Consider the following 20,711-nt stretch of genomic DNA (forward strand, 5'->3'; position numbering starts at 1 on the left):
AAGAAGAGAAAAAAGTGTAATTAATATTTAAAACTGTAGTCTTTGATCTTTATCAGTAAGTGCTTCAAGTCTTTGCTTTCAGGGTACAAAATTGTGTCATCTGCATGTCACAGATGGTTAATAAGTCATCCTGCAATCCTGATGCTCCTTCTTCATGTTGATCAGCTTCTTGGATTGTTTGCTGAGAGTACAGATGGAGCTATGCATCGGAGAGCTGGATAACGACTAAGAATGATAGAAGAAGAATTGATGCCTTTGACTTGTGGTGCTGGAGAAGAGTCTTGAACATACCATGGACTGCCAAGAAAATAAATAGGCCTGTCTTTGAGAGGGTGAAACCAAACTTCTTCTTGAAGGCTAAGATTTTGAAGCTCCGTCTCACGTACTTTGGGCATATTGCCAGAAGGGACCAATTCTTGAAGAAGGACATCATGCTCAGAAAGGTGAAGGAATAGCACAGGAGAGGAAGACCTTGGATGAAATGGATTGATACAGTGACTAGGTCAACGAGGGTAGGTGCGTCGGAGTCAGTGAGACTGGCTCAGGACGGGGCAGGCTTCAGAGCTGTTGTATTTAGGGTCGCTAGGAGTCGCAGATAACTTGACGGCACATAATAACTACAGACTGATTAAGTATGCCCAAAGGATACAACCCTGATGTAGGGCTTTTCTGTTTTTAAATGACTCATTACCTCTTTTTTCTTCTTGAATGACTGCTTCTTGGTCTATACCTTGGACAGAACTGTGTTTCCCCAAAGTGCATGCATATATTGATATAATGTGGAAGTTACATAATAATCTTCCATAATTCCAATAAACCAAATAGTGGTAGGCGGATTAAGGGTGGAATTTAATTAACACCGTCACAACCCTAATCCAATGTCAGGAGAGTTTCCCTAAGGAGCCATCAAGGAATAACTGACAGGAGTGGAATGTGTCTTTTTTGGATCCAGGTCCCTACGTGGTGAAGTTATGTGATAGGATGAAAAAGCCAAGACTCATGAAGGTTTCCAGTGAATGCCAATTCCACACATGTTGGCAGTTTGAATCCACCAGTGACTCCCTAGTGAAAAGATAGATCTCTTCCAGTCAGTTGGCCTGGTAACCATCTTCCTTAAAAAAAAAAAAAAAAAAGATGAATTAGTGCTTTCAACATTGTATCCACTTACTGAAACATACCCATTGGTATCCTGTAAGTTCCTGGAGTTCTGTTTTTCCTCGATGCCTCAATGCAGCTTGGACTTCTTCCTTCACTACTACTGGGACCGTCTTCATCATATGTTATTTCCTGAAATGTTTAACTTCTTTTTGGTACAGTGACTCTATGTATTCCTTCCATCTTCTTTTGATGCTTCTTGCACTATTCAGTTTTATGCCCATAGAATCTTCTACAATTGCATCTCAAAGCTTAATTTCTTAAGTTCTTTCAATTTGAGGACTGTGGAACATTTCAAGATTTATAACATACATTTTAAGGGGGGGGGAGGTATTACGTGGCCAGGAGAGATCAGTCCGTGGAGAAGGACATCATACTCGGAAGGGTGGACGGACAGCATAGGCGAGGGAAACCTCAGATGAGATGGATTGATACAGTAACTGGGGTCATGGGGGTTTTTGTATCTGAATTAGTGGAACTGGCTCAGGACAGGAAGGGTTCAGAGCTGCTGTACAGAGAGAGGGTCGTTATGCATCGCAGGCGGCTCAACCAATAACATTCTATGACAGGTTTGGAAGCAGGAGTGGCATCCACTTCCTAAACAACTTGCCTCCAGAAACTCTATGAACTTTGATAAATGTTGATAGTTGTAGAGGGGCTTTAGGCGTTTTGTTCGTAGGGTCGCTATAAGTCATGCTCGACTTGAAGGCAATCAACAACAACATTCTTCAACCCATCACAGAAGTGATAAGAACTAATTGTAGCACAATGAAATAATCTTCTTTTTCTAAAAACTCTAGAGGCACAAGGGAGATGATGGCTAAGATCATCCAGGGGGATGTGGGTTCTGTGGACTGTGAAGTTCACTGCCATGTCCAGCCAGGCTGCTCAGTCTGCAGTCCTACTATGGAGCCTGCAGCTTTTAATAAGATTGGTTTGAGACCTTTAGTCCCTGCTTATTAATCAGCTTTTACTTGTTTTATCTGCTGGCTCCAGCATCAGGGAGCTAAGTATATTATGCTCTTGGCTTGCTAGGGATGGGAAGGCTAGGGCTAGCGGTCAACAAACAGGTTCAACACTGACCAAGCCCCTGCACCCCCTCCACATACCCTTCTTGCTAGCTCTCTCTTCACCTTGTAGGCTTTCCTCCGTTTTTCTCCACAGCCCCTGCCTCACCTTCCCTGTCCACCTTCCCCCAAAATATGCCTCTGCCTCCACAGCTCTGTTACAAGACTGAAAGCCATCCAGAAACCCTAAGCCCTGAAAACCATCCAGAAACCCTAAGCCAGGCTGTGACGCTCTCGCCAGGCTCCTTCGCTCTCATTCATGCTCAGGTGTGAGTAGCTGATAGAAGCCTGGTATTACTCTCCAGGGGCTGAGGATTCATTTCTTCACACACGTTCCGGCATTACACTGCTGAGTGGGGCTCCCAGGCCAGGAATCCCGGAGTCAGGCAGAGAGCAGCAGAGGTCGAAGGTGGACGTGGGCGGATCAGCTTCCTGGAGGCCCTCCAGCCAGAGGCGCAGCGTGAATTCACCTGGCACGCTTTATTCAGCCAAGCATGCATGGGTCAGTGTAAAAAGAGCAAGGGCATTTTATTTGTTTTCAAAGGACCAGTCAGGAGCTTGTCTACTTTCAATCTGTCCATCAAGCTGAAAGTATGTGTGTGGTGTGTGTGTAACAGAGGGCAGGGGTGGGGTATGTGAGACGTGTGTGTGTTTAGGACATTCTTTGAAGTGTGTGTGTGTGTGTGTGTGTGTGTGTGTGTGTGTGTGTAAGAATGAGATCTCTATGGTTATCACATGAGTCCAGAATTAAGGTTGCATAGTGGAGTATACTTGAGGCAGTGGGGAAGGGTGTGTGTGCGGGGGGTTGTATAACAACAAAAGAATTTTTCTTTTTCTTTTTCTTTTCAAAGAGAAGAACAAATGGGGGGGAGGGGTGGGCAGCGAGAAAAGTGCAACAATGAATGAGTGGAAATCCAAAATCTCTGTAACTGTTCATTAAAATGAATAAAATAAAATTTAAAAAGAAAATAAAATTTTAAAAAAGAATGAGAGATCTGCACATGAGGGTGTGGGTATATGACATGTATGTGTGAAATATGTGGGATGAGTATGTTTGAGATAAATGTGTGCGTGGTATGTGGGTGTGTACCTGTGAGATGTGTACGTGGGTATGGGCATATGAGATATATGTGCATGAGAGAGATGTAGGGGTGTGTGTGTGAGTGTGATATGTACGGTGTGGGAGGATGTAGAGTGTGTATACACGAGTGTGTGTTTGTAAGGATATAGGTAAGAGTATGTGTGTGGCATGTGATATATGTCATGTCAGAGGACGCAGAGGATGTATGTGTAAGTGTGTGGTGTGTGCTGTGGAAGGGTGCCGAACCTGTGATGTGTGTGTTGTGGAGGGTGTAGAGTGTGTACACACCAGTATGTGGGGTGTTTGGGGTAGGTGTGTGCTGTGTGCTGTGGAAGGACGTAGAGTGTGTGTGACTTGTGTGCTGTGGGAGGCGGTAGCATGTGTATATATGAAAGTGTGTGTGTAAGGGTGTAGATACAGAATGTGCTGGTGTGAAAGGATGCAGAGTAGATATGTGTGTGGGTGTGTGTGTGCTGTGTGCCGTGGACTGATGTAGAACATGTATGATGTGTGTGTTGTGGGCAAGGGTAGAGTGTGTATGTACCAGTATGTGTGGTGTGTGGTGTGTGGTGTGGAAGATCATAGAGTGTGTGTTATTTTTGAGGTGGGGAAGAAGTAACAAGTGTATGTACCGTGTGTGTGTTGTGTATAATGTATCATGTATCTTGTGTGTAATGTATGATGTATAATTTGTGTTATGTATGATGTATCTTGTGCATGATTTGTATGGTGTGTGTTGTGTATGATGTGTGTTGTGTATTTGGTATGTGTCATGTGTGGTGTAGGGGGAGAGTGTGCATGTGTGGACAGAGGTCCTTCTTGGGTGTCCCGCTTGCGGAGATTTCTCGCCTCTGCCTAGATCGAGTGTCAGACAGACATGCACCACTTCCACCTTCCGGAGCAGCAGAAGGAAGACTGGGATGCGGGAGTGGGGGCAGGCAATCAATCTCTCAGCATGGTTTATTGAATCTCTGCTCCAGATCAAAGATGTATTTGAAAGAGACATTCCAGGCAATCTGACACAGGCATGGGATGCAGGCATCTCCCTGCCCCCAGCAAGGATGAAAGCCAGAGAGAGAACAACAGGAAGCGTGTCTGAATTTTCCACTCAGTGAGGAAATCGGTGGATCAGTGGCAGGATCATCTTCTCACCAGGGTCTGCTCGGAGAGCACACAGAGAGCTTTAGAGGAGGATTGCTTAAAGAGTGTGCGGACCTTGTCTTGGGTGGTTGGGAATGTTGTCCTTTAGTGACGCTTGACCGTAAGGAATTGTCTATAGGATCTTGTCCCTCGGGTTGGTTTTTTGTTTGCTTGTTAAGCAGTGAATAAATTGTGAGTACATAATGCACACCAAGGGCATAAAAGTCAGAAGGCACAACACGTTGTCATTGAAAATCACCTCTTATTTCTGTCTCCTTTCTTAGTTTCCCCCCCCTCAGAAGTAGCCATTGTTTCTTGTTTCTTATGATCCTTTCTATAAATAGTCTATAGTACGTGTTGTTGTTAAGTGCCCTCAAGTCAAATACAACTCGTAGCAACCCTATAAACAAGAGTTCTGAACTCTGTCCTATCCTGCACCATCCTCATCATCTCTGATATACTCAAGTTCATTGCTTTGGTCACTGTGTCAATCTGTCTAGTTGAAGACCTTCCTCTTTTTTGATGACTCTCCACCTTTCTAAGCATAATGTTCCTTTCCAAAGAACAGCCCCTCCTAACAACATGCACGAAGTATGTGAAGTGAAGCTTTGTCATCCTTGCCTCCAATGAGCTGTACTTTCTCCAAGACATATCTCTTCTTTTGGCAGTCCATGGGATAGTCAACACTCTTCAAAGATATCAACTTTCCTCTGTCATCTTCATTCATTGTCCAGCTCTGAGGTATATAGCAAGTGTTTGAAAAGACTCTGGCCTGAATCAGGCGCTTCTTAGTCTTCAAACTTACATCATTGTTTCTCAGCAGTTTGGAGAGACCCAAATTTGGAAAGACAGCAGACTTTCCTGATGCAGTACGTCTCTTGATATCCTGACTGCTGGTAGAAAGGGTGTTAACTGTGGATCTTAATAAGATGAAATCATTGACAATTCCAATCTTTTCTCCATCTATTAAAATGTGGCCTATTGGAGCTGTGGTAACATTTAAGAATATGCAGTTCTGGTCTAAACAAGCACTCTGCTTCTTGCTTTTCTCCATTTTCCAACACATCTTGGAGATTGTTTCAGATTATTTAGTGTGTTTGGTGTTAGGCTTCAGACTGAAGACTTGACAGTTTGAACCTACCAGCTGTTCCCTCCTACAGAAAGAAGACAGACAGTTTTCTCCTGTACTTTGGACATGTTGTAAGGAGGGACCAGTCCTTGGAGAGGGACATCATGCTTGGGAGGGTGGAGGGACAGTCCAGAAGGGGAAGACCCTCTATGAGGTGGATTGATTCAGGTGACTGGGGTAATTGGGATGGGTGTGTCGGAGACAGTGGGATTGGCACAGGACAGAGCAGAGTTTAGGGCTGTTGTACATAGATAGGGTCGCTATGAATCACAAGCGACTCGAGGGCACATAACAACAACAACAAAGATTTACAATCTTGGAAACTAAGGGAGCATCAGTAGGGGTTGGAATCCAGTCAACTGCAGTGAGTTTGAGGGTTTCTTTCTTTCTTTTTAATAACTCTGTAGAACTCTGCTGAACATTTATGTCACAAGGTGTGTAAGGGACATTTGGGCTGTTTCCAGTTTCTACTGGTATAAAAACTCCTTTCTTTGACTTGATTCTGACTCATAGTGACCGCATAGGACAGAGTAGATCTGCCTCATAAAGTTCCCAAGGTTAGGTAGAGATTGCAACATCTTACTGCAGTGAACCTTGAACCATCTGGCTAGCAGACATGTGCTTTAACCACAGTGACACCAAGGCTTCTTTTTGCTGTTATAATTATTGTTGTTGTTGTTGTTGTTTGATGCTGTCGAGTCGTAGACGACTCAGAGCGACTCTATGAACGAACAGCCTGAGCACTGTTCGTACATAGTTTCCGGAGGCAAGCCATTTCAGAAGTGGATGCCGCTCCTGCTTCCAGGCTGTTATAATTAGGGTTGAAATTAATAACAAGAGTACTCTGAGTGACATCTCGGCACAATAGCTTCCACTGAGGATCATGAGGAATGACTGTAATCTTATCCCTTATCAGGAGCTCTAGGCCTTCCATGACCAGCACACCAGGGTCATCATTAAGTGGACCCCTGGAGGAATTCCACCCAATTTAATTAACAACATATGGAGGTGATTTTTCTGTAAAGTTATGAGTTTTTGTTGGTTTGATTTTTATCTTCAAGACACAGTGATTGCAAGATGGGCTTAAGTACCACAGAGATTATAAGGATGGTGCAGAACCAGGCAGGGATTCACCCCATTGTAAGGACACAGGCAATGCTCTAAGTTGAAGGTGACTTGACAATACTGAACAACAACAACAACAGACTCTGTGCTTCCAGTTCACTCGGGCCTTTGGCCAGCAGGATTCTCAGATCCAAGGGTGAAGTCATGTGTACAGTCATGGACGTGAGCCTTACTCAGACTTACTTGGTCAACGTAATCAGGAAAATCAAAGAAGAGTTGATGCCTTTGAAGTGTGGGTTTGGTGAAGACTATTGACTATACCACAGCATGGCAAAGGAATGAACCAATCTGAATCAAAGGTTACTCCAGACATGCAGAGATCAACGTTGGTATCTCAGATGGCCTTTGAAGGCTCCAAGTGCCGTTCACCAATGGAATGGAGAATATGATCCGTATGAGCTATGTTATCCCAGTTGACAGAGTTGCATCCTAGACTGAGGTCCTAACCCCTCAAACTCAGTGTGGTGTTTGGTTTTACTGAGGAAATGCCTCTAACTTATATAGGCATCATAAGTCTTATTAAGCATATGGATAGACATGCAACATGCATACAACGTGCATGTGCAAAAATTCTTACCACCTGGTCAATTGGCAGTATCATGATAGGTGGAGAAGAGACCGAGCTTGCTAACAATTTCACTTGGCACCAGTAGCCAGAAAATCCACAGATGAGTTGCTTGGGGAAATTCTGCTATCAGGAATCTCTCCAGAGTGCTAAAGAGCAACAATGTCAGTCTAGAGACTAAAGTGCCCCTGATTTTCTCAATTGCTGGCTTGTGCATTTGAGAGCTGGAAAATGACTAAGGATGACCAAAGGAAAACTGGTGCCTTTGAGCTGTGGTGCTGAAGAACATACCATGGACTGCCAAGAGAACAAACAGGTCTGACCTGGAGAGGGTGAAACACAGAGACTTAGCGAGTTTTCTCTCCGGAGACAAGGATTTTGAAGCTCTGTCTCATATACTTTGGACATGTTTCCAGGGAGGACCAGTCTTTGGAGAAGGATGTCATCACAGAAGAGGAAGACTGTGAATGAGATGGATTAACACAGTGACTGTGGCAATGGAGTCAGGTATGTCATAGATGCTAAGCTTGACTCAGGATAGGACAAGTTTCAGAATTATTGTTCATAGGCTCACTACGAGTCAAAGCTGACTCAATGGCATATAAAAACAACAGTAAAACACACACATACATATATGTTTGCTTCAGAAACACCTATACATGCCCATCAGGCGACCTGTTCCTGCAGCTTCCCGTCTGCCTTGGCTTCCATCCACCCACCAGTGTTCCTGTGCATCCAGTCAGCAGGATTGGGGGAAAGAGATGGATGCAGCCCCACTCTCTGGCCTCAGAGCACCCTTTAATCTTCTAGCTGAGCCTGGGCAGATTGTTTATCTGCTTGGAAACATCTGGACGAAAACAGCTCAGAGCTTCATCTGAGGGCCAAGTACATGAGAAGTTTCCAGCTCCTGAAGGCCTGTTCACTGTCAAGGGCAAGTGTGGGCAACCAGGCATTGACCGGAGCTGTGGGAAATGGGACTCAAGATTTGGGAGTGCTGCTCTCTCTTGGGGTGTCTCTTGTGGCATGCAAAGATATGACAGCAGAGAAGAGAGCTGGTTGACTATGGCCTTTCCCATCCTCAGAGTCTTTACCTGCAAAATGGGCATATTTAATATGATTGCTTTCATTAACTAGTTAAGAATGCCTGTCTTGAACCTTGTGCTCTTTAAGGACCTGTCTGTAGAGGATTCAAAGATGTTGTTGTTGTTGCTGTTGGTTCCTGTCCAATCAGTTCTGGCTCATGGCGACACGACACACAAGAGAACAATGAAATATCACATGGTCCTGTGCCATCTTCATACTCATCGCTCTGTTTTAGTTCATTGTTGCAACCACTGTGTCTCAGTCTATGGGGCTAAAGATCTTCCTCCTTTTTGCTGATCCACTACATTCCCAAATATGATAAATTTCCCTAGAAACAGGTACTTCCTATTAACTTGTCTGAAATATGGGAGACTAAGTCTTTCCATCTTCCCAGAGGAGCATTCTAGATGTACCTCATTCAAGACTGATCTGTTTATTCTTCTAGCATATTTAATGTTAATATGTCCACGGCATATTTAATACTTTTTAACCTGCATCATAATTCAATGGCATGAATTCTTCTCTGCTCTTCTCTAGTTTTCATATGCACCTGAGGCTATTGAAAATACTGTGAGTTGAGTCCAGTACCCCCGAGTCCTCAAAGTGGCATCCTTGCTTTGAACACCATGAAGAGCTCTTTTCCAGCAGGTCTTCCCAATGCGGTATGTTTTTTAATGTCTTTTTTAAAATTTCTTGATTATTATTGATTACAGGTGTTGATTGTGAATCCAAATAAAATTAAATCTTAGATAATGTCAATATTTCATCCACGATGTTGTTTGTTGGTCCGGATGTAAGGATTCTTTTTTTTTTTCTTCTTGACACTAAAAATGTAATCTGCAATTATTTGCTTTGCATCAGAGAGCTGGACAATGACTAAGGATGACAGAATTGATGGTTTTGAATTGTGGTGCTGAAGAAAAATTTTGAATGTACCATGGATTGGCAAGAAAACAAATGGGTCTATCTTGGAGAGGGTAAAACTAAGTTTCTCCTTGGAGGCTAGGATTTTGAAGCTCTGTCTCACAATCTTTGGGCATGTGGCCAGGAGGGACCTGTCCTTGGAGAAGGACATCATGTTTGGGAGGTTGGAGGGACATTGCAGGAGAGGAACTCCTCAGATGAAAGAGATTGAAACAATAAGTAGGGCAATGGGGGTAGGTAGGTGTGTCAGAGTCAGTGAGACTGGCTCAGGACAGGGCAGGCTTCAGAGCTGTTGCTATAACTTGATGGCTCTTAACAACAACAAAACGTAATCCTGATTGTAGTCTTTGCTTTTGATCAGTGAGTGCTTCAAATCCTCTGCCCTTTCAGCAAGCAAGGTTGTGTCATCTTCATACTGCGGTGGTTAATGAGATTCCCTCCAATCCTGATGTCACAGGACGGGGGCAGGTCTACTACTGTCTTAACGCTATTAGTTGCAATTGACTCCATGGGAATGGGACTTGGTTTTGCATTTCTTGGGATTTGAAGGTGTCTGAGCTTTGGAGTCAGTTCCTCCATCATCTCCTTTTCAGGTTGGGATTCCTTCCAAGTCCTGCCAGGTGTCTCTGTGGATGCTCTGAGGAACCTATTTAGTGACTGTTACCCCACCTGCCAGCCAGTTTTCCTTCCAGTGTCGCCAGCACCTAACACACTTTTGACATATAAAAGCTACTTGCTATTTACTTAAAGAGTGCTTCTTGTTCTGGCTGGAGACCCGAGTTTCCTGGGTGACAGCCTGCTTCCTGGTGGCCCGGGTCGGCTAGAAACACTTCTTTCTAACCAGCTCTTTATAGCTTTGTCTGCTCATGTCTCAAGCAAATTTTAAAAATATCTTCATAATTGCCATTGTTAAATCCCCCCCGCCCCCGCACAAAAGCCAATCATGCTTTTAGAAAAATGGATTTGAATGTCACCTTCATGGTCCTGCTCTTCAAAGTGTGGCTTGGCTTCATCAGCGTGGTCCTACCCCCCACCTCTCCATCCCCACTCCCGCCTGAGTCAGAACCTGCCTCTGACAGGTGCACACCCAGAGCTTCAAGATGAGAATGCCAGATAGCACCATCGCCAGACCGAGCTTGCTGCCACTCAAGCCTGTGTGCTTGAGAGCCTTTGCAAAGCACACCCTTCTAACCTCTTTCAGTAATTACCTGCAATTTTCTAACCTCATCTAAGCCTCAGATCCTGGCAGTGTCATTCAGCGGGAAGTTAATAAATACATCATTACTGTGTCTCTTTGCTTCTGCTCTTACCCCCTCCAGCCCCTTCCCCCACAGCAGCCATGGAGAGCTTTAAAAACCACAAATCAAATCACGCCATGCTTCTGCTTGAAGGCTTCATTGGGGTTCCCCGGCTCCAGGAAAACACTGGCCTCCTTATCACAGCTTCCTCAACCCTCCACACACTCTAATCACTTCCCAGTGTCCAGACAGGTCAAGCTCTCCTCACACCAGTGGGTCTACGATTACTGTCCCTGTGCCTGAAATGTCCTGCCCCTGGCTGGTCCCTTTTTTTTGCCTGGCAGGCCTCAAATGAAAAGTCCTCTCCTTAAAGAAATGTCCACCCTGGGTGAAGCCTCTTCTCTCTCCCAGAACACCATGTATGTCCTTAGCACTTAATCACCAGCTTGTTTATTGATTAACTTGTTAAACAACTGTTGACTAGCAGAAATGGGCTCAAGTGTATCAGAGGTGGTGAGGATGGCACAGGATTTAGATTCTGTTGTTCATAAAGGTGCTATGAGTTGTATTCAGCTTGACAGAACCTGACAACAACAACAACAACAACCAGTGAAGATGTCAGCTCTGTGAGGACAGGGGCTACCAGCCTGGCTCTTTGCTATTCCTGCAGCACCTTGCACCTCGCCCAGTGTAGTAGCACCTCGCCCAGTGTAGAGGCACCTAGCCCAGTGTTGTACATGTGGCAGCTATGGCCTCAGCACTTCTTTGTTGAATTAACACTAGCTTGCTTTAGTTAGAAGTCCCTAAGTGGTGCAAACAGTTCATTCTCTAAGCTGCTAACTGGTAAAGGCTGTTGTTTCTAACTTGCCCGAGGTACCTCAGAAGAAAAGCCTGGTGCTCTGGAGCTCTCCTTCCCAAAGGTCACAGACCCTGTGAAGACCCTGTGAGCAGCTCTGCTCCGACACACAGGCCTCCATGACTCAGATTCCACTTGATAACAACTGGCTTGCTTGTTTGTTCTTCTGTAAGTGAGGCATCCTAATTTCATCTCCCAGGTATTTTGATATAATAAGAGCTGCAGATGCTGATTATGTAAGCCCAGAGCAAAAACTCTCTTCAACACCTTCAAATTCCAGGGGTTACCACAGATCACAGTTTCCTTTGTTTCCTCCCAAGACCGTGCAGCCCTTTCAACAGACACTCACCACCCTAAGATCATGCTCTCCGTATTAATTTGTTATGCAGTTTGGTTTGCGTTGAGGGCGGGATGGAGTGGGTTGTGGTTTGAGTGAAAATTTACAAAGCAAACTGGTTTTTCCACGCACATTTTGTTCTGTAACATTAATTGTAGTTTTTATTTCTTTAGACTTAACAGCAGTGCGTCATTTCACATGGATACTCTGGATCTAACCCCTCATTCCCTCAGTCTCCATATTCCAGGGGGGCTAGAACTGGTATTTAACCGACTTCTAATCCTACAGCGAGGCTGTTTCACTTCACAAACCACACTGCAGGGTCAGAGGACTGCTGAGCTGAGCCCTCAGAACTGTTGGATCCAAGGAACGTACTTCCATCTTAAGAAGTTGCCAGATTGCCCCCAAAGAATTTGTAACAGTCCTACTCCCAGCAGTAGAGGATAAGAGGGGTCATTTCCCAGTGTAAACCACCAGGTAAATATTATGGCGTCCCAGGACCAGAGGGACCAGCCTTGAAAAGAGGGGTCACTGGCTCCTGTGTGCGGTGACTTCTCCAGGAGAAGCTGTGGAGATGAGCTGGCGGGGAGACAGGAATCAAAGCTGCTGGATGTGTATACACAGGAGGAAGTCTGACTCAAAAGCTGTGTAATGAGTGGACTTGGGAAGAAGCTGGTTGCTGTGGCAACGAGATTCCCCTGCTGCCAAGGGCGGGTTTTTGTCTTTCTTCTGCACCTGGCAGGAGCTGGGTCCTTGGATCTGCAGCACTTGAGAAAGAAGGGCCAAGAGTTTGGCATTCTTATCTTGAGGTTGGTGCAAAGTTTCACAGTGTGAGCCGGTGTGAGCCGCCTGCCAAAGTCACATAACAAGCTTGTGGCTGCCCTCACCAGGTGAGGACGAGCTGAGCCCCGTCCTCAGGGGTACCTGGGTGTCTGCACTTGAAACCCTGCTGTGAGAGAACACACCACAGTGCCAACTGGGTCCCTGTACCCACACCCCCTACTGTTCTGATTGTTTCACAAAAACCTTTTTCTTTCTAAAAAACATCAGAGGCCAGGGGCAGATAAGAGTCCTGAGCCGGCTTCTTAAATGAGTTAGTATTCTAAGCCATTTTATTCTTTTCCTTCCAGGTTATTTAAACCTGAAAATCTGAGAGGAATACAAAATGGGCCGAAATGTTTCACACGTTCTCTGGGGCTCATCACACATTGACATCCCTCATCTCATTCCTCAATTCCTTTTCCTAGGGAGCGGGGGGAAATACTGGTTGGAGGGGAGATATCCAAGTTTAACCCCTAGCTGGTGCTCCCCATTCACAGCCAACCCCCTGTGTCACAACCAGTGATGGGTCACTAGGTGAAAAGGCCTGGTAATCTACTTCAACAAACAAGCCAGTAAAAATCTAATGGACCACCAGGGTCAGCACTGAAACTGATTGTGGGGACAGTGCAGGGCCCGGCAATGTTGTCTTCTGTTCTCAGTAATAGCTGGGCACAGTGTCCTTATGAGCATGGAATTCAAGGCTTAGCTAGCTTAAGACTTGCGCAAGATCTTAGCCCTGGAATATGAGCCTGGGTCAGCCTGTCCTCAAGGTGGCGCGTGCCCCACCTCCACCTTCCTCAGTAGGATAATTTGTATGTGTAAGTAGTAAGACTTGCTTGTTCGAAAGAACCCTCAAAGTCACTGTCCAGTTGGTTCTGGCTCATATAAACCTCCTCAGGTTTCTGAGGTTGTAAATCGTAATGGGGGAATAGAATACCTGTCTTTCTCCTGCAGAGCCATTGGTGGATTTGAAACATCTGAGATGCTCAGCCTTTGGCTAGCAGTTGGACGACTCACTATGGACTGACTACACCATGGTATGGGTCCCTGACAACCTTATGTATTGCCCAGTAGAATGGCTCTGTGGGTTTTGCAAACCTGTGACTTTTTTGGTAGCAGATCACTTGTCCTATCTTCTGAGATGGCTCTGTAAGGCGCCATTGAGTCAAGGCCATCGCAACAACAACAGAAAGAAGCATCTGTCTTCCAGTCATCACTGTGCTTAGCCCGTTATTCCAGCCACCATGTCAACCCATCTCCTCTTGGGTCTCCCTCCTTCTCATTGACTTCCTACTTCATCAAGCATGATGTCCTTCTCCAGGTACTGGATGGGCTCAAACAGACAACCTTTTGACCAGTCATCAAACTAGGCAGGAGAGGGCCCTTCTCTTCAAACGGACATGGCAGTGAAGGTTGTGGGCCTTGAGCAGCCTGTGTGCATGGGACTCTTCACCTGATGGGTCTCTCCTCCCTGGGATTCCCATTCCTCTCCTTGAACCAGGCAGAAATAGATGGGGGATCTGGGGTGTGGAAAAAAACAGACCTGGGTTCAAATGATCCTAGTGCTTCTCTTCTTGATCTTTTCTGAACCACAGCTTCCCGGCAGAAGTGTAGGGAATGATGCTTCTATTGGGTTTTGAGTTTCTTTTTGTTAAGAACTCCAGGGCTGTGGGGAGGGTCAAGAAAGCCAAGGAGAATGATCCAGTGACTTTCTCTAACACTCAAAACAGTCAGGCCTGCACTCAATGGCTTGGGTCCTTTCCCCTTGCCAAGCTCTATTCTTGGGCTCCTGGAGAGTTCCTTCTCTAGCCTCCAGGGTGCATTCATTTGTTCCCTTGCATATGATCAGGAGGCCTCAGGTTGCTAAGAGTCAGAATGAACTCAACAGCACACAGCAATTTTATTTTTCTACATCCTTCACTAAAATGGATGTCAGAAGAAACTCTTAATATTGCACTGGAGCACCAAGAAGCCAAAGCAAAGGGAAGAAATAAAGATGCTAAGGAGTTGGACAGAAGATTCCAGAGGTCAGTATGGGAAGACAAAGTAAAGTATTACAATGAAATGTGCAAGGAACTGGAGTCAGAAAATCAAAAGGACCGAACTCGCTCAACATTTCTTAAGCTGAAGGGACTGAAGAACAAATTCAAACCTTGAGGTGCAATACTTAAGGATGCTTTGGGCAGAATATTAAATGATCCAGGAAGCATTAAAAGAAGACAGAAAGAGTATACAGAGTCATTGTACCAAAAGGAATTGCTGGACACAGAAGAATTTAATGAGATGGCGTATGAGCAAGAGCCTGTGGTGATGAAGAATTTCAAGTAGCTCTGAAAGAATTGGCAAAAACCAAGGCTCCAGGAGTTGACGATATACCCATTGACATATTTCAACAAACAGATGCTGCCCTGGATGTGCTCACCAAGCTGTGCCAAGAAATCTGGAGGACAACCACCTGGCCAACTGACTGGAAGAGATCTATATTTGCTCCCATTTCAAAGAAGAGTGATCTGACAGAGTGTGGAAATTATCAAGCAGTGTGCAAGCAAGATTCTGCAGAAGTTTATCCAAAAACAACTGGAACAGCACATCAACAGAGAACTGCAGGCTGGACGTAGAAGAGGTCATGGCACTAGGGATATTATAGCTAATGTTAGATGGATATGGCTGAAAGCAGAGAGTGCCAGAGGAATGTCTATCTATCTGTGTTTCTTTGACTATGAAAAGGCTTTTGACTGTGTGGATCACAACAAACTGTCGCTGACTGTGAGAAGAATGGGGATCCCAGCACGCTTGATTGTACTTATGTGAAACCTATACATGGACCAGGAGGCAGTTGTCAGAACAGAGCAAGGAAACACTGCATGGTTCAAAATTGGGAAGGGTGTGTGTCAAGGATGTGTCCTATCTCCATATCTTTTCAAGCTATATGCAGAACAGATTATGCGGGAGGCTGGGCTCTATGAGAAGTGTGGCATCAGGATTGGAGGTAGACTCATCAGCAATCTGCGTGAAGCAGATGACACAACCCTCCTTGCTGAAACTGAGGAGGACCTGAAGTGCTTGTTGCAGAGGGTCAAGGACTGCAGCCTCCTATATGGATTGAAGCTCAACATTAAGAAAACAAAGGTTCTCACCACTGGGCCAATTGGCACCACCATCATGGAGAATTAAGAGATTGAGGTTCTTGACAACTTCAATTTGCTTGGCTCTACAGTCAACACTCTTGGTATCAGCAGCCAGGAAATTAAAAGACAAATTGCATTGGAAAGTCAGCTGTCAGAGACCTCTTCAAAGTACTGAAGAGCAATAATGACAGTCTGTAGACTAAGGTGTGCCTGATACAGGCCATGGTCATTGCAATTACTTGCTATGTATGAGAGAGCTGGACAATGACTAGGGATGATAGAAGGAGAGTTGATGTCTTTTAAGTTTTGGTGCTGTAAAAGAGCATGGAATATACCATGGACTGCTAGGAGAACAAACAAGTTCGTCCTGGAGAGGGTGAAGCTAGGCACCTCCTTGGCCTTCCAAGGATTCTGAAGTTTCGTCTGACATACTTTGGACATGTTGCAAGGACCAGTCCTTGGAGATGGATGTTATGCTAGGGAGGGTGGAGGGACAGCACAGGAGAGGAAAACCCTCAATGAGATGAATTGATTCCGTCACTGGGGTAATGAAGATAGGCGTGTCATGGGGATTGGCAAGGGATAGAGCAGGGTTTAGGGCTGTTGTACATAGGGTCACTATGAGTCTCAGACACTCAACAGCACATAAAAACAACACCACCACATCCTTCACTATAATTAGAAGTGGAGGGGGAAAAATTGAAATCATCAGTTGTAACAGGAGCAAACACAATGTGAGGAAGCGAAGTCTGACTTCCACTAATTTCACAAAGGAGTATTGTCCCCATCAATAACATCCCGTATGTAAAACTGATCCCATGGTAAGCCATATGCTGCTGCACTTATTTCCACTAATCACAGGGTCCAACAATTCATTACAAAAGTTGTTGGGTTTATTAAGGAAATAGGTTAGGAAGTGGTGGGGGGAGACAAAGGATATCACACAGTGAAAAGTCCAGATCAGTCCAGCAGCACAAATGATACTGTGGTTTCCTCAATCGTCCAGCAAGCCTCCTCTCATAGAAGTCCCAAGACAATCATTCGGGCTCTATCTCCAGGGTTCCGTCTGGCTACCCTTCACCACAGGCTCTCCACAGTCTGGTCAGCTATCTCTCTTATGTTGGGCCCACAGAGGTTGATGATATAGAAGATACTGATCCAGTGTAAACCATGTGTCCACAGTTGAGGCAGCTGGAGTCCATGCTCCCAGGGGAGCTAAGGATAGTGGGGTGCAGCCTCAAAATATTATTTTACTTAGACAGTCCTACCTGGCCATGTAGTCATGTCAAGGGAATGGCAGAAAAGCCATTTTTAAGAGTCCTAACATCACACAATGATTTAATTTCATTTGAATCCATAATCAATATTCATAGTAGTAACAGTGGAGTAATCAAAGTATGTGATGCATTGGGAAAACTCTACCAAGGACTTCTTAAAGTATTGAAGAGCATAGATGTCAGTTTGAAGACAAAGGTGTACCTGATATAAACCATGATATTTTCAACTGCTTGTTGTGCATCTGGAAGTTGAGCAATGAATTAGGATGATAGGATAATTTATGACGTTGGAGACGAGTACTAAATATCTCAAGGACTGCCAAAAGAAGAAATAAGTTGGTCAAGGAGGAAGTGCATCTGGGGTGCTCCTTGAGACAAGGATGCTGAAACTTATCTTACAAACTCTGGGCATGTTGTAAAGAGGGGGCTCGTCTTTGGAGAAAGATACCATGCTAGGAAACGTGGAGGGTCCACAAAAGAAAGGAAGGTTCTCGTGACGTGGACAGACACTGACTGCAACAATGGCTTGAGCACATCAGAGATCACAAGGTTGGACAGGAGAGGGCAAAGTTTCAGTCTTGTTCACAGGGTCGCTGTGGGTCATAATGGACTTGAGGGGATCTAACAACAATAATACATCCCGCTCAGAGGCTGCCTTCCTGAAGAGCCTCCTCCCTCCCACATGTATATTTTTCTCCACATTCAGACAGGGGAGTCCTATAACTGTTCTGATCTCCTGCATGCTCCCCTGGGGGAGAGGACCCCCCTGTAACCCCATGTGTGTCAGAGTAGAGCTGTGCTCCAGAGGGTTTTCTGAAAGCAGACCACCAGGCTCTTCTTCTGAGGCTTTCCTTCTCGGTGGACTCAAAACCTCCTGTTTTCTGGTTAGCAGCTGAGTACGTTAACTGTTCCAACTGCCGGGGCCTCCAGGGTGAAGTGGAAAGGAACTATAATTTGCCAATTCATAGTGCAACGGCAATTTGAGTTTAAAATCCTGGATGACTCAGTCTCCAGGGAAACTGCTTTTTCTAAATTGCCTCTCTCGCCTGCTGCTGCTCTCTGTGGTCGTGATGGCCAGGGGAAAAGGGCCCTGGCACAAGACTGCCTCGGGTCTTTTGGAGTACTCTGAGGACACATGCTGGTGTCATGACATCCCCACCTATAGTGGCCTCTTATTCCTGAGCTGGGGACACTGATGACCTCCAAGTCAGCTGTATCTTTAAGTCACCTTGCTAGATCCTAAAGGAGTTTTGAGGTGCCCTGCAGCCACGGGTGTTAGAGATCACCATGGAGAGGGACTTGTGTGCTGAGATTTAGATTTGTGCCATAATCATACGATGATGACAGATCACTTACACATGATAAGCAAACGGAAATTAAAACATGAAACTCAGCAAACTGAGGAACACCTAAGGTGATCAAGTAAATATCTCTCTACATGCAATGTTCCTGGATATGATTGCATGATAAACAATACCCTGGAGTTACGATGCCTACTCCCAGATATAGAGGAGTGACATAAAATTACGTGCCATCAAATCAATTGTGACTCATTATGACCTTATGTATAGTAGCTCTGAACTGTACCCTATCCTCAGTCCCACTGACACACCTTGTCCCAGTTACCATGTCTATCCAACTCACCTGGGTCTTCCTTTCCTGCACTGTCCCCCCCACCCTTCCAAGCATGATGTCTTTCTCCAAAGACGGGTCTCTCTGGCCATGTGCCCAAAGTATGTGAGGTGCTTGCTTAGGGACTAAAAAACAAAGTTGTTTGTCTTTACTTGCTCTTTGAGAAGACTAATAAATAGGAAAGGACAAAAGCAATTGGGGGGCTCTTCTCCTTCTTGAGTTGAGTCCCTTGACCCCCTTCTTAAAGATTAAATTGTGTCTGCATTTTCTTTCAGTCTCTATTTTGCTCTGCTTTTCTAATTACCCTGGCACTGCAAGTTGGATCTCTAGCACATAGAGAAACAGATCAATGTCCAAGGTCATTTATCTAGCCATCCCCCCTCTCCTCCCCCCCCTCTGTGTTGCACTTTGATCCCTGTTCCTTGCTGGTTGCAGTGGCTGTCAATATATGTGCCATATGGCAGAGGGCCAAGATGCTGTACTTTTAATTGTTCCATCAATCCTTCTAACATGACCCTTTCTCAACTGAATTCACCGTCCCAACTCCAGAGGAAAGCCTTCTCTCTCTGTGTGTTGGTTCTGGGATAGGTAGGTCCTTGTCTCTTCAGCTCCCACATTGGCTCCATGAACTTCATATGACATATCCTCTCTCTCTTTCTTCTTCTTCTTCTTCTTCTTCTTCGTTTAATCTCTTTTATATCTCAAAAGAGATTGACTGAAGTCGCATCCTACACTAATAATCCTGCTTCATTCACATAACAATAAAATCCCATACCCAGATGAGATTTGTCATTAATTGAATTCTCCCCCCCAAAAAAAAACATGTATGTAATGATATGATGTTGAAACTAGATAATGATCCCCATGATTTGATAAGTCAAATCGTTGTAAGAATGTTAAGGGTGGAATGCAATTCTTTAATCTCATCACAGTAAGGGACATTTCCCTATATTGTGACTGGTGAAATGAAAGGAGAGGAAAGTGGGTTGAGAAAGGGTATTCTCAGTACCACGAAGGAAAGATTGCTAAGAATGGAGTCCATCCTTCTGGACTCAAGTCTACACTAGGAAGCTCTTAACACTGGGGAAGGCTTAGGCATTTGAGGATCTCTTCAGAATCTCATGCCTCCAGATTGTGAGGTAAACCAGGATCTTCCTCCAGCACCAACAAGAGAAAGAACGCCTCCCCCTAGACCTGGCACCCTGAATTTTAACTTCTAATAACCTAAACTGTAATATATTTGTTTATTAAAGTCATCCACTTGTAGTGTCTCTGTTATAGTAGTATTGGATAACTAAGATAGGATTGTAGTCAATGATATAGGGGCCGTTATTGTTGTTGTTAAGTGCTGTTGCATACTAGATGACTCACAGTGATCCTAAGAACAAAAGACCTGAATATTATACAACCACAACCACTATATTCTTTCCAAACCTTTTTCCTCATTCCAAACCCATAAAGCAATCACTCCCCACTTTCCCCTGGCCTGAGCCCCTATTAATCACTTACTTACTTTGGTCTATGTGCATTTAAGTAGTGAGCAGCTAACCAGTGCTTAAATGGCAGTTCAAGCTCACCAGTACGAGAAAGATGGGCAGCCTCTTCCCATTAATATTTATAGGAAAGATGGTGTAGAGCATAGTGTACAGGAATGGAAAAAAAAAACAAAACCTGAACACTTGTATAACTTTCATCATTTCTCCATGTGCAAAGAGTTTCCAGAGGCAAGTCATTTCAGAATTGGATGCCACTCCTGCTTCCAGGCTTGTTTTAATCATGAAGCTCCACCAAACACTTTCCACCAAATGGGTAACCATTTTTGCATTTGACACATCAGTGTCACAGTGTTTAGCATCACAGCAACCACGAGTTACCTCTGTACAGCAATGCACAGACCAGTGCTATACCACTTAGAAAAATGTTTGACAAAAAACAATTTAAACCAGGCCCAAGGTCACTAATAGATTTTTTTAATAGGAGGTTTAATCACATCCTCTCACTTCCCTTAGTGAATCAACATTCCATCGTAATGCTCACCAATCCCAGCTAACAAACTACTGTAGAACCCAGCTCCTGCAGAGGACTTTCAAACTGGATTCCAGCCCCATACTACTGAACAAAAGGGGGGGGGGTTTTAGGAGGGAGGGGTATG

At 44.8% G+C, this 20,711-nt stretch overlaps 1 pseudogene; it reads right to left on the reverse strand.

The window, feature by feature from the left end:
• Window positions 1-2,546: 2,546 nt before the first annotated feature.
• The window catches only part of LOC102845589, a 37,753-nt pseudogene continuing 19,588 nt past the window's right edge, over window positions 2,547-20,711 (reverse strand).

This window comes from Elephantulus edwardii, unplaced genomic scaffold, assembly GCF_000299155.1.
Source record: "Elephantulus edwardii isolate Elephantulus edwardi_28Jun2011 unplaced genomic scaffold, EleEdw1.0 scaffold00086, whole genome shotgun sequence".
In the NCBI taxonomy this organism is placed as follows: domain Eukaryota; kingdom Metazoa; phylum Chordata; class Mammalia; order Macroscelidea; family Macroscelididae; genus Elephantulus; species Elephantulus edwardii.